Here is a 14,152-nt window from a genome sequence, read left to right as displayed (position 1 = left end):
AGTCCTAAACACACCCTGAACCCTAAAAACTTCTTCCCCTTTTTGCTAAAGCCAGGTCCTGTTTATTTTCTTCCATCACCAATAAGCTGTGTGGCCAAGGTAAGTCACTTTGCCTCTCTGAGCTTGAGTTTCCTTGTCAATTAAATGCAGCCAATCCTTGCCCTACCTCAGGGGGCCAGCATGAGGATTGCACAAGCTGATGGGTGGGCCACGGTGGGCCGAGTGACTGGCATGTGGGCGCTCACCATAGCCATGAGCTTGGGTTCCCCCAGCTCTGAGCTGAGGGCAGATTCTGCTAGTCATCAGTTCCCACAGCACCTGGCCCTTACTTATATAATAGAAGGTGCTGAGCAAATGCTTGCACTAGCCTAAGGCAGCCATGCATAGCAGCCTCTTCTGCTGTTCAGGAGTTCTGAACAGCCCTGTGGCTCTCAAGTCCTTGTGCTAGAGATATGGCCTATATTCCTGTTTGCTTCTTCAATGCGTTAATGATTTACCTCCAGTGTTAAATTTTGTTTGAACAGACATGACCTTGTGGGTGCCCAAGGCTCTGTCCCAGCCAAAGTGGTTCAGGGATCAAAGAAATCTGAAGACACAGGAGCCCTCCCACTGCCCCATCCCGGAATTGTCCTTTAGCCTGCTGGCATCTGCCTCTGAACCGTTGTCCCTTGTCCTTACCCACCTTGCTTGTAGCTGCACTCTGGTTAGCCCTTAGTGTCTCTTTGAGGATGGTCTGCTTCTCTCTGGGGCCACTGCAAGCCATGTGCCTCCCAGGCCCCAGCTGTTCTCATCTCCATCACTCCCTTTCTTCTTTCTCTGTCCTTTCTACCAGCCCAGACTGCACTGCCCAGATGTCCACCTATTGCAGCAACTGAATCACCACCCCATGCTCCCTGGGCCTCCTTGGGGTCCCTCCTGCCTCTCTCCTCCACGGATGAGGGACCCTAAAGGTGTATTGAGTAGATTCATTCATTCCATTGAGGACATGGGAAGCCAAGGGTCCTTCCAGTGTGGCCCCATCACTTAAACCCCCTCCGTGGTCGCTGTCTATGACCTGCCTATGAGTAAGAGACCCTGCTCCTGGCTGGGGTTGGAAGACGCTTCATCCCACCACCTGCCTCGTCTTCTCCAGCCCTGCCCACTGACGTCGCCGGCTCCTCACTCGGGCTTCCTGCCTGTAGTAGTTTCCTGTGGCTGTGATAACAAATCACTACAAACTCAGTGGCTTAAAACAACAGAAATTTATTTTGTCATGGTTCTGGAAGCCATCAGTCCTAAATCAAGGTGTCACCAAGGCCATGTTCCCTCCAAAGACTCTAAAGAAGGGGAGGATCCTTCCTTGACTCTACCAACTCCTGGTGACTGCTGAAGTCCCTTGGCTTGTGGCTCTGTGACTCCCATCTCCGCCTCCATCTTCCTGTGGCTTCCCCCTTCTTCCCTCCATGTGTCTTTTTCTCTTCTGTCTCCTATGATTTGTCATTGGATTTAAGGTCCACCCTGGTAATCCAGGAGGATCTCATCTCAAGATCCTTAACTTAATTACATATGCAAAGACCCTTTTTCCAAATGAGATCACATTTACAGATTCTGGGTGGATATATCTTTGTGGGGGGATGTACTATTCAACCCCATACAACTAGTATTAACTGAGACCAGAAGAATATGGGCATGCCAGGTAGTGAGAACAAAACCAGTTGAAGGTTAGAGGTAAAAGAGAGTCCAGCCCTTTAGAACTGAAGGAAGGTCAAGGTCCGTGTGCCTGGAGAGTAGGAGAGTGATGAGAGGTGAGGTGGAGGGGTGGGGAGGCTGGGCCGATTTGTGCAATCCCTAACAGATTGCAGCAAGGAGATGGGGGCTTCATGCCATGGGCTGAAGAGCCACAGGGAATGACATTAATCAAATGTCATTGATTATTAAACAGCTAGTGAAGGGATAACTTGTTATATAATAGAAAAAAAGTGTGTGTGGCAGGGTGGGGGGGATTCCTGCATCACAGCATACATACACAATCATCAACTTCAGTAAGATTAAAGTGCAAAACTTCAAACCTTTTGAAAGGAAATGGAAGCTGGGCATGGTGGCTCATGCCTGTAATCCTAATACTTTGGGAGGCCAAGGTGGGAGGGTCACTTGATCCCAGGAGTTTGAGACCAACCTAAGCAACATAGCAAGACTCTCTCTACCAAAAAACAAAACAACAACAACAAAAAGGAAATAGAGGTGAATATTGGTCTGACTTTGGAGTAGGAAAAGATTTCTGAAGTCATACCATAAGGGAAAAAAGAGACAAATTAAACTTAAAAATCTCCTATTAAACAAAAGACATCATTAAAAAGAGAAAATATGAGCCACAGATGGGAAGAAAATTTTTGCAACATGCAATCAACAAAAGATCAATATTAGGAATACATAAAGAGCATCCATAAGGAAATAGGATAAACATAAGCAACCCAATAGAAAAATGGGTAAAACATGACTGGGTGAGCCACAGAACAGGAAATCTGAATGGTCCATGCATGAGGAAACTCACTCCTAAACAGGGAAGGCAAATTAAAATCACAATAAGATCCATTTCACAGCCATCAAATTAGCAAAAATTAAGAAGCATGACAACACCAAGTGTTGGTGACGGTGTGGAGCCATGGGAACTCTCATACTGCTGGAAATGTATAAATTGGCATGGTGGGTTTGAAGAGCATTTCATAGTATTAATATCTAGTAAAGTTGACGATGTGTATGCCCAACAACCTCTCCATTTAATTACACTCCTACATATATATACCTGCAAAAAATATTATTCATGCACACAAAAAAGCAGGTACAGAAATGTTCAGAGGAGCATTGTTTGTAATAGCAAAAAATGGGGAGGACGTGACCATTAACAGGAGAATGGATAGATGTGTCATATCCACCATGAAACAGCACAGAGCAGAGAAAGTGAATGAATTACAATTATATGTATCAACTGGTTGATTCATAAATGCTAAATAAAAGGGTAAAGAAAGAGCACACAATGTAAAATTTCATTTAAATAAGCTGTACCAACATGCAAGACAATACCACTTCTTGTTAGGGCATATATATAGAGGTAATGAAGGTATAAGGAAATGCATGGGAGTAATAACCATCAAGATTGGGATAGTGTTTACTTGGGGGGAGGGAGCAAAGAAACAATTGGGAAGGGCACACAAGAATTTTCTGCAGTATAGGGGGTGTTTTATTTCTTAAGCCATGTAGTAGGAACATAGATGTTTATTGTATTATCCTTTATATCTTTTGGCACTTCAAGTATTTAGTACTTTAAAAAGAAGTGATACCAAAGAAGATATGCCAATGGCCAAAAAACACATAAAATTATTCTCTGCATCATTAGTCATCAGGGAAATGCAAATAGAAACCACAGTGAGAAACTACTTCATACCCACTAGAACGGCATGATCAAAAATCAAAACAGCAAGTGTTGGCAAGGATGCAGAGAAATCGGAATCCTTATGCATTGCTGGTAGGAATGGAAAATGGCACAGCTGCTACGGAAAAGTTCGGCAGTTCCTCAAAAAGCTAAATATAATATTACCATATGATACAGCAATTCCACTTCCTGGTATCTGCCCCAAAGAATTGAAAGTACAGACTTGTACACCAATGTTCATAGCAGCATTTTGCAAAATAGCCAGAAGGTGTGAAACAACTCAACTGTTCATCGACAGATGTATGGATGAACAACGTGATGTATACATATAATGGAATATAATTCAATCTTAAAAAGGAATGAATTTTGATGCATGATACATCATGGGTGAACCTTGAAATTATCATGTTACACAAAATAAGCCGGACACACAAGGACAAATATTATGTGACACCACTTGCATGCAGTATCTAAAATAGGCATGTTCAGAGACTGCAAGTAGAATTACCTGGAGCTGGGGGAAGGGGACATGGAGAGTTATTATTTAATGGGTACAGAGTTTCTGTTTGGGATGACGAAAAAGTTCTGGAAATGGATAGTGATGATGGTTGCACAACATTGTGAATGTGCTTAATGCCACTGAATTGCACACTTTCAAATGGCTAAAATGGCAAATTTTATGTTATGTATATTTAATCTCAAAAAAAAATCACCAAAAATGGAAAAGGATGGAAAAAGATATAACCAATGTCTAAGAAAAAGAAAGCCAGAGTGACTGTATTAAAAAAAATTAAAACAATATGGCAAAGTGGCACACTGCTGAAGCTAAAGTATTTGTCAAAAAAATTGCTTAATAAATATTTCATTTATAAAAAATTAACTCTTAAAAACAAAGTTTCTGGGTCAGGGGCATGCACTTTTTTTTTTTTAACAGTTCAAACCACACTTTATTCATTTGTCACTGTCAGGATTTACTCCCACAGTGACTCATCCACAGCACCAACCTCAAGGCCTTTCTCCAGCTGATCATGATGAACAGTGACATTCAAGCTCTTCTCAGAAAACAGCAGAAACCCAAGGTAAGGTAGCCGCCCGAAGTGGCCTTTTCCCTTCCCCTTTCCTTGTCGCTGGGCTGTTTCCAGCAGATGTCAGCGAATACCTAAATGAGGTTGATGTTGATACATGCACATGTTTTCAACTTTTTATTGAAGGGTAACATACTTGCAGAGAAGTGCACAAATTGTAAGTGTATTGCTTGATGAATCTTTACAAAGTGAACACATCCATGTAACCAGCTCCTAGATGAAGAAACAGAATGTTTTCTGCCTCCCAGGAACCCTCTTAATACCCCCTCCTAACCTCTACCCTCCCCCTGAGAGTAACCTGTGTCCTGACTTCAATTTCCAAAGATAAGTGTTGCCTGGTTTTGAACTTTATATAAATGGAATTATGACTTCTAGTTCTGTAAAACTATTAATCACTACATGTTCACTTTTACCCATTTTTAACTGGGTGGTGGTGATATCATATAAAGGAGATATCTTCCAGTAACGAAGTCTGAGTTAATTCCAAATTTTGTTAGAAGAACGTGATTTGTTCGGTTGCAGGGGCTCACACCTATAATCCCAGCACTTTGGGAGGCTGAGGCAGGAGCATCATCTGAGGCCAGGAGTTGGAGACCAGCTTGGGAGAAGAAGAATCTGATCTTTGTGCTTAAATTTAAATAGCCATGTTCTGTACTTGGATCTGAAAATTCCAAGCGACATCCTAGAGGTCAAGGGCAAAGTTGAGTACATGTTCTCCTACCTATTAATTACTTTGGAATGTGACCACCAACCTCTCCACAAAAGTAAAGCCTTTTTGCTAAACCAGTGGGCTAGAGCATCAAGTTCTTCAACCCCTATAAGCATTATAATCATGTAAAGCAGAAAACGTGTCTGTCTCTACCCAATGTACAAAGTCATTAAAATATTGACCCCCAAACCATCCAGAACCAGCTGAAGTTAGTCAACACTAAAGAGGCCTCTGCTATTTAAGCCCTGCTACCACAAAATGTTGGTGATAGAAGGACTTTTAGAAATAATCTAAAGTTGGCTGGGCACGGTGGCTCACACCTGTAATCCTAGCACTTTGGGAGGCTGAGGTGGGAGGATCACTTGAGCCCAGGAGTTCAAGACCAGCCTGGAAAATAACAAGACCCTGTTGCTACAAAAAAAAAAATAATAAAAAGAAATTAGCTCAGTGTGGTGGAGCGCACCTGTAGTCCCAGCTACTCAGGAGGCTGAGGCAAGAGGATCGCTTGAGCCCAGTGAGCCCAGGAGTTTGAGGCTGCAGTGAGCTGTGATGATGCCACTGCACTCTAGCCCAGGCAACAGAGTAAGTCCCTGTCTTCAAAAAAAAAGTGGGGGGGGAATAATCTAAAGTCAACAGAGATGGCAAAAACCAGCTGTAGTGTTGAAAAGGATTCTGAGGCTGTGTCTGTGTCTGGATTGGTGGGAAAGGCTCCTGGGTTGGAAAGAAATACCTGTCATGGTATAGGAGGTGGTAGGAAGGTACACGAGATATGTGTTGGCTATGTATAGGCCCCTCCTCATTTCACAGGTAGAAAGCTAATACTCAGAGGGGAAGTACTTTGCACAGGGCCACACGACACGTCATTGGACAAGCTGGGACTCCAGTGGAGGTCTTCTAGTGTTCAGACCATTGATCTTCCTCTCTGTGCACGGCCTCCATGGACCCTCCAACCACATGCTGGTCTCAGTCAGACACCACAGCAAGACAGTATTACTAAACTGTTTTTCTCTTCTGCACAAAATCTCAGTCTATACCTCAGTTTTCCTCCCTCTGGGTATCCATTTGTCATTCACAGACAATTTATTATCTGCATGCCATCTCCCCAACCACATACATGATCTGTGCCAGATACAAAAGTGATGGATCCAGGATTTCAAGGGCAATCAAGTCCTGTTGCTTTTGATGGAAATTCGTGTCTCTAGCCTGGTAGAAACTCAAATGTGTGAGCTTAAGGTTTCAAAAGAGGTTGGAGAACCAAAGCAGACAGCAATCATCTTTCTGCATCAACCCATTTATCTCTTAGCAGAAACAGTTAAGAGCAGAATGTGTTCCAATGTGCTGCTTGTATTGCCCCCTAGTGCTAGAAACAAGAACAACACACTAGGCAAGTTTTAATAACATTTTCCAGCGCCAAAGGACTGACCTCAGACATTTTTACTTAGTTGCAATCCTTTAACAGTTGAGGAAGGCAAGGTCCATAGAGGGAAAGGGAATCACCAGGGCGTACAGCAACTTAGTGGTGAAGTCAGGACTAGAACCAAGTACTAAACTTTGACTAAGGATGCTTATCACAGAGTGATAATCAAGAAATAATTTTCTTAAAAGAAGCAATGGCCTAACAGTACATGCTATAAAATGCACAGCAGAATGCATGGAAAAAGTCTTTCCTCTTTAGCTGGGCACAGTGGTGTGCACCTATAGTCCCAGCTGCTGGGGAGGCTGAGGCAGGAGGACCACTTAAGGCCAGGAGTTTGAGGTTGCACTGCACTCTACCTGGGGTGACAAAATGAGACTCTGTCTCAAAAAAAAAAAAAAAAAAAAGAGAGAGACATCAGAAAGTTGTCTCTTTCCCCCTCAAGCACACAAAGAAGAGGTCATGTGAGCACACAGCAAGAAGGTGGCCATCAGCAAGCCAAGCCCTCTCAAGAAACCAAATCAGCTGGAAACTTGATCTTGGACTTCTCAGCCTCCAGAACTGTGAGAAAATAAGAAAATAGGAAGGAAGGAAGGAAGGAAGGAAGGAAGGAAGGAAGGAAGGAAGGAAGGAAGGAAGGAAGGGAGGGAGGGAGGGAGGGAGGGAGGGAGGGAGGGGAAGGCAAGGAAGAAAGAAATGTCTGTTGTTTAAGCCACCCAGTCTATGGCATTGTGTTATGGCAGTCTGAGCCATTAACAAACAGTTAGGTAGTCGGGATTAGTATAAAGAGAAATAAAGCAGGGTGAGGGCATCAGGATGGTGGGAGGCAAAATGCTACTTCCAATAAAGTGGTGAGTGAAGGCCTCCCTGGTAAGATGACAGCTATATAGCTCGAGGAATTTTTTACATATATCATAGTCACGTAACATCCACCCAGATCAAGATATGAAACATTTTCAACACCCCAGCATGCTCCCTTGTATACCTTGTCAATCTGTACCCACCTAAAGGTAACTAATATTCTGACTTCTATCAGCATAGAATAATTTTGTCGGTTTCTGAACTTCATTATAATGGAATCTTACAGCTTGTTGATGGACGTTTGGGTTGTTTCCCGTTTGAGATTATTATGCATAAAGCTGCAAAGAACATTCTTGAGCATGTTCTTTGATAGACATAACACTCACTTCTGTTAGGTATATGCCCAGGAGTGGAATTGCTGGATCATAGAATATCCATATGTTTAGGTTTAGTAACTACTGCCAAATAGTTTTTCAAAGTGGTTGTATCAATATATGTTCCCACTGACAAAATAAGAGTTCTAGTTTGTCCTCACCGATACTCAGTATGTTGGCCTTTTTCATTGTAGCCATTCTGGTGAGTATGTTGTGGTATCTCTTTATGGATTTAATTTACATTTCTCTGATGACAAAAGATATTGAGCACCTTTTTATATGTTTATTTGTCATTTTTATACTTGTTTTGTGAAATTCCTGTGTGAGTCTTTTGCCTATTTTACTAATTGGTTAGTCTACCCACAGAATGGAAGAAAATATTTGCAAATCATATGTAAGAGTCTAGTATCCTGAATATATAAAATACTCTTGCAACTCAACAACAAAAAGACAAACAACCCAATTTAAAAATAGGCAAGGGAATTGAATAGACATTTCTCCAAAGAAGATATACAAATGGCTAACCACCACATGAAAAGATGTTCAACGTCATTAGTCACTAGGGAAATGCAAATCAAAACCACGATGATATACCACTTCACACCCACTAGGATGGTCATTTTTAAAAAGGAAAATAACAAGTGTTGGCAAGAATGCAGAGAAATTTGAGCCTCATAAATTACAGGTGGGAATGTGCAGGGGTGCAACCACTATGCCAAACAGTTTGGCAGTTCCTCAATAAGTTAAATATAGACTTACCATATGACTCTGCAACTTCACTTCTAGATATAGTATATCCTCAAAATAATTGAAAACATACATCCACAAAAAAATCTTATACATTCATAGCAACTCTATCAACAATGCTAAAAATGTGAAAACAACCCAAATGTCTATCAACAGAAGAATGTATAAACACAATGTGATATATCCATTCAATGGAATATTATTCAGCCATGAAAAGACATGAAGTACAACATGATGAGCCTTGAAAATATTATGTTATGTGAAAAAAGCCATACACAAAAGGCTGCATATTATATGATTTCATTTATATGAAATATCCAGAATAGGCAAATCCTTAGAGACAGAAAGAAGATTAGTGGTCAAAGGTAGGAAAGCAATTGGGGAGTGACTGCCTAATGGGTTACAGAATTTCTGTTTATTTGGAGTGAGGAAAAAGTTCTAGAACTAGATAGAGGTGATTATTGCACATCGTTATGGATACACTTAATCCTGCTGAATTGTACACTTTACAATTTACAATGGTTCCTTGCTTCCACTGTGGAAATAATAAAAGAAAAAGAGTGAGAGAGAGAAAAAAAATTTACAATGGCAAATTTTATATTACTGTCTGCCTTTTCTTTTTCTTTTTCTTTTCTTAATAGGGGTCTCATTATGTTGCCCAGGCTGGCCTCGAACTCCTGGGCTCAAGGGATCCTCCTACCTCAGCCTCTCGAGTAGCTGGGATTATATTAATAGATGCACACCACTGCATCCACCTATATTGTCTCTCTTTTCTTACTGATTTGTAAATGTTCTTTATATATTCTGGATATAAGTTTTTTGTCAGATATATTTATCATAATATCTTCTATGTATCTTATCTTTTCACTCTCTCGCTGTTGTCTCTTGATGAATGAAAGTTTTTTAACTTAATTTAATTTTTAAAGTCAATATATTTTTATTTAAGGAATTTCTTGTGTAGCTATTCCTTCCACTGCCACTAAGGTGATCAAGGTCACCTTTCTTCCCCTAGAACTGGAGTTGAGATTCAGCTTTAAGACAGCCCTCTTTATTTATTTTTAAATTTTTATTTAGTTTTTTTTTCCCTTGAGACAGGGTATCGCTCTGTTGCCCAGGCTAGAGTGCAGTGGCATCACCATAGTTTGCTGCAACCTCAAATTCCTGGGCTCAAGTGATCCTCTTGCCTCAGCCTCCCGAGTAGCTTGGGATCACAGGTATATGCCACTATGTCCAGCTAATTTTTCTATTTTTTGTAGAGACAGGGTCTTGCTGTGTTGCTTAGGCTGATCTTGAACACCTGGCCTAAAGTGATCCTCCCACCTCAGCCTTCCAAAAGATAGCCCTCTCTAAAAAAAAAAATAGAAATAAAAAACCCAGACAGCTTGTGCTGACAGCTCATCCAAGAGCAGGTATAATGACACAAGAAAACCCCAGAGAAATGCAGGCTAAAGAGAACTCTACAGCTTCCTTTTACTCTGAGAATTTCAATTCAATTTCAAAACAAGTACAGTCTTATCATACAACACGGTGACTACAGTTAACAGCAATGTATTGTATACTCAAAAATTGCTAAAAGAATATATTTTAAGTGTTCTCATCACACACACAAAAATAAGTTTGTGAGGTAACGCATATGTTAATTGGCCTGATTTAGCCATTCTACAATGTATACATATCTCAACATAGCATGTTGTACACCATAAATATATACAATTTTTCTCAATTCAAAAACAAATAATATATATTTTTAAACACGTATAGCCCATGGTAGCCCGGGCCAGCCCTGCCGCACTGGATCCTCAGGTAGATCTAATAACACAATGAGAAAAAAATGCAGAAGTAACTGGTAACTGTCGCACAGCCAGACGTTTTAAACCTACGACTCAGACGTTAGGGCTACATCATGGCAGGTGACACGGTCCCTCTCCCAGAGTAAAAAGGATAAATGGCAGCAGCCTGCAGGGTTCTAGACCCTTCTGACAAGGCACATGCCTCAGCCCACTTGGGCAGCTGAGGCCACTTCAGGTGCACCTCTGAGGACCCAGGATCTGCACCCAGGACCAGGAGGTATCTTCGACCTCATGTAGCTCCTTCACACAGCTCTTTGGCAGGTTCTGTCAAAGTGAAAATAATTTCAGCTAAGTCCAAGTCATCTGCTTTGCTGGACCCTGAGCCTGCACTAAACCTTGGGGTCTGGTCTAGCTCTTAGTCTCATCCAGGTATGGCTGGTCATGGACTACAGATGGGGGGAGAGGGGAAAATGGAAGGGGGAGACAGGGAGGGCAGAAATTTCCATGCAATTGATTTACTGAGGGAGAAACCCGCAAGGAAGGGAGGGAAGCAGAATAGGGCAGGGGAAGAGGCTAAGCAAATACGTGCTTTCAGGAGAGGTCTAACCACAGTCCGACCCCAAGGAGAGCTCTGGAGTGTTTATTACCCTGCAGAGTGTGTCCCGCCTTGAGTCCAGGGAGCTAGGCTTTTATGCCCCACCCAATTAGTCAGTCATTGGCCATGGGCCACCCCGGCTGTGTGCGTAACCTCCCAGGCATCTCCTGGCAAGGCAGCTCCCATTAGCAAAGAGAATCCTCCAAAGAAGAATGTAGCTATTAGCTTTTAGCAGCCGAAACCAGAGAGCGTCTGGGGAGTGGGTACACTGGCCAGATAAAGAGGACCTGGGCAGGGCACCAACAGCACCCACTACAGAGACAACATTAGCGTCAGAGGCAACAGCACCCTCCTCAGAGGCAACAGCATTCACCTCAGAGGCAACAGCATCCCCCTCAGAGACAACAGCACCCTCCTCAGAGGCAACAGCAATCACCTCAGAGGCAACAGCATCCCCCTCAGAGACAACAACATCCACCTCAGAGACAATAGCAATCACCTCGGTGACAACAGCAATCACCTCAGAGACAACAGCACCCTCCTCAGAGGCAACAGCAATCACCTCAGAGGCAACAGCATCCCCCCCAGAGACAACAACATCCACCTCAGAGACAATAGCAATCACCTCGGTGACAACAGCAATCACCTCAGAGGCAACAGCATCCACCTCAGAGGCAACAGTAATTACCTCAGTGACAACAACAATCAGAGACAACAGCATCCAGTTCAGAGACAAGAGCACCCACTTCAGAGGCAACAGCACCCACCTCAGAGGCAACAACAATCACCACAGACACAATAACATCCACCTTAGAGACAACATTCACCTCAGAGACAATAGCACCCTCCTCAAAGGCAAGAGCACCCACCTCAGAAACAAAATCTCACCATACGCTGCAATTCAGTGAATTAGGAAAAAAGAATTCTTTTTTTTTTTAGTGACAACCCTAAATTTAATGTGATATTGGGGGAGCCTCATCCCTCCCTTTTTACCACCCAGCCATGCAGCCTGTTGTGTGTTGGGCGAGGGCTGCCCGCAGTCTCGGTCCTGAGGCTCTGGGCGCCATCCTGTCTCTCGCGCATGCATACAGGGCTGGCTCGCGCTCCTGCAGACTCTCCTGCTGGGCCCAGGAAGACCTGGCACAAGTTAGGGCTGTGGGCTGAGGGGTCACCGGGACAGAGCTGGGGAACTTGGAGGCAGAGGCTGTGGCAGGGACTGAGTTCCCTCAGCGATGTCTTCAGGCATAAAAGCTATGGCCTCCTCAAGCAGATTAGTGATGGTCAAGTCTACACAGCCAGTCCTAGCCAGGTCTTTCTAGATCACACCCAGTGGCGCATGGGGCAAAACCTCCTGACTCTCCGAGCCACAGCTGCCAGCTGCACATCAGGAGAAAGGCCAGGGGAGGGAGGGAAAGACGACTGGGCTGACTGGGGGCGCCATCCATGGTGTCTTTGTCGCTTCCTGTGCTCTGCTTTTGTCTGTTGGAGTGAGCCAGGTCCCTGTGTGCCCCAAGTCCTGCTGTACCTGGCCAACAGCTGCTGGACACGGAGTGCACACTCCTCATTCCTCTCCCCTAGCTGGCGATGAATAGGACGAAGCCACCTTACTTGATACACCATGAAAGGGACAAAAAGTGACCACAGCAGTTCGAGACCCAGGAGGCATCTGACACAGTCACAGAGACCAGGGGGTCTCCGAACTTGCAGGGTAAAAGGTTGTACCATATCCTGGATGGAAAATGTCCAGGAACTGAAGTGCAAGAGCCCCTCCCAACCATTGGTGGCTTCTTCCTCCGGGGACAGCAGCAGAGGGGTGGGGGAAGCCTCAAGGAAGCACAGAATCTCTTGAGTGACTCCACCAACCCCCCGCACCCATTCATGTCCCCGAAGCCCCTAGACCGGCACACAAAGCTGGGGGCGCTATTGAGTAGAGGGTGCTGCAGGTGGTGAGCAGATTGACTTGTGGTGGGCCAAAGGTGTCACGTGGTTGGAAATGAGGCCCCTGACACGGTGAGCCCGGAGCACCGCTCAACGGTCCTTACCGCCCACCGGTGCGAGTCCAAGAGCCGCCCCGCGCTGGGGCAAGCTCTGTCGCAGCTGCCTCAGGAATGCCCGGTTGCCACTGCCGTCTTCGCACTGGGCCACAGGGGCTCCTAGGAAAAAAATATTCTAAGCAAATATCGGGAATAGGGTTGGAACAATGTGATAAAGAAAAGGATTAGCAAAAAATGGAAACTTGGGCCGGGTTCATGCCTGTCATACCGGTGCTCTGCAAGGCGGAGGTGGGAGGATCTCCTGATGCCTATAGTTAGAGACCAGCCTGGGCGACACGATGAGACCCCATCTCTACATAAACTAAAATAAAATTAGCCAGACATGGTGGCAGCACACCTGTGGTCCCAGCTACTGGGGAGGCTGAGGCAGGAGGATCAGTCGAGCCCAGGCATTCGAGGTTACAGTGAGCCATGATCTAGCCTGGGTGACAGAGCAAGACCCTGTCTCCAAAATAAAAAAAAAAGGTATCTCTTCACAAAGCTTATTCTGACAATGATTTATAGAAAGTAAAAGTTTCCCCCAAATGTCCCGTAAACCCACCCCATACTCCCATCCTAATATGACCACTGTTAAGAGATGGAAGTGTATTATCTCAGATATTACCTATAAGAGTCAATGTTTTTGAAAGGCAGCAAAGCAGAAGTGATCTCACTAAATGTGATCCACGAAAAACCTTTAGCAAATATACTTAATAGTAAATCTGAAAGCTCTCCTGAGATGTGGAACAAAACAAGGATCCTGTGTTCCTCACAGCTATTCACCATCGTCCTGAAGGCCTTTGAGCATGCAATAAGGCAGTAATAAAGGCATAAGTTTTGGACAGAAAGAAATAAAACTGTAAATGGTGACATGACTGTACATCCAGAAAGTCCAAATGAATCTAAAAGTAAACTAGTAGGATAAGTTAATCTAGCAAGTTTGCTAGATACAACGTCAGTATAAGACATGTACTTCCACACACAAGCACAAATTATAAAATGAATTGTAAAAAAATGCCATGTAAAATAGCATCAAAAATTAAAATATCTAGAAATCAATATTAAAAAGATGCACATGATATCTATACCAACCCCCCACCCCAAAACTAGAAAATGTTATTGCAAAGGCTTGCAACCTCAAACTCCTGGGCTCAAGTGACCCTCTGCCTTGGCCTCCAGAGTAGCTGGGACTACA

At 43.7% G+C, this 14,152-nt stretch overlaps 1 pseudogene across 1 annotated transcript; it reads right to left on the bottom strand.

The window, feature by feature from the left end:
• Nucleotides 1-11,863: 11,863 nt before the first annotated feature.
• On the bottom strand, nt 11,864-13,743 carry LOC123625971 (annotated as a pseudogene). Its single transcript, XR_006730698.1, has 2 exons — nt 13,731-13,743; nt 11,864-12,951 (listed from the first exon to the last, which is right to left on the bottom strand). The product of XR_006730698.1 is annotated as a lipid droplet-regulating VLDL assembly factor AUP1-like (transcript).
• Between the last annotated feature and the right edge of the window lie 409 nt (nt 13,744-14,152).

This window comes from Lemur catta, chromosome 21 (assembly GCF_020740605.2).
Source record: "Lemur catta isolate mLemCat1 chromosome 21, mLemCat1.pri, whole genome shotgun sequence".
Taxonomy (NCBI): Eukaryota; Metazoa; Chordata; class Mammalia; order Primates; family Lemuridae; genus Lemur; species Lemur catta.
This window is presented reverse-complemented; position numbering and strand designations above follow the sequence as displayed.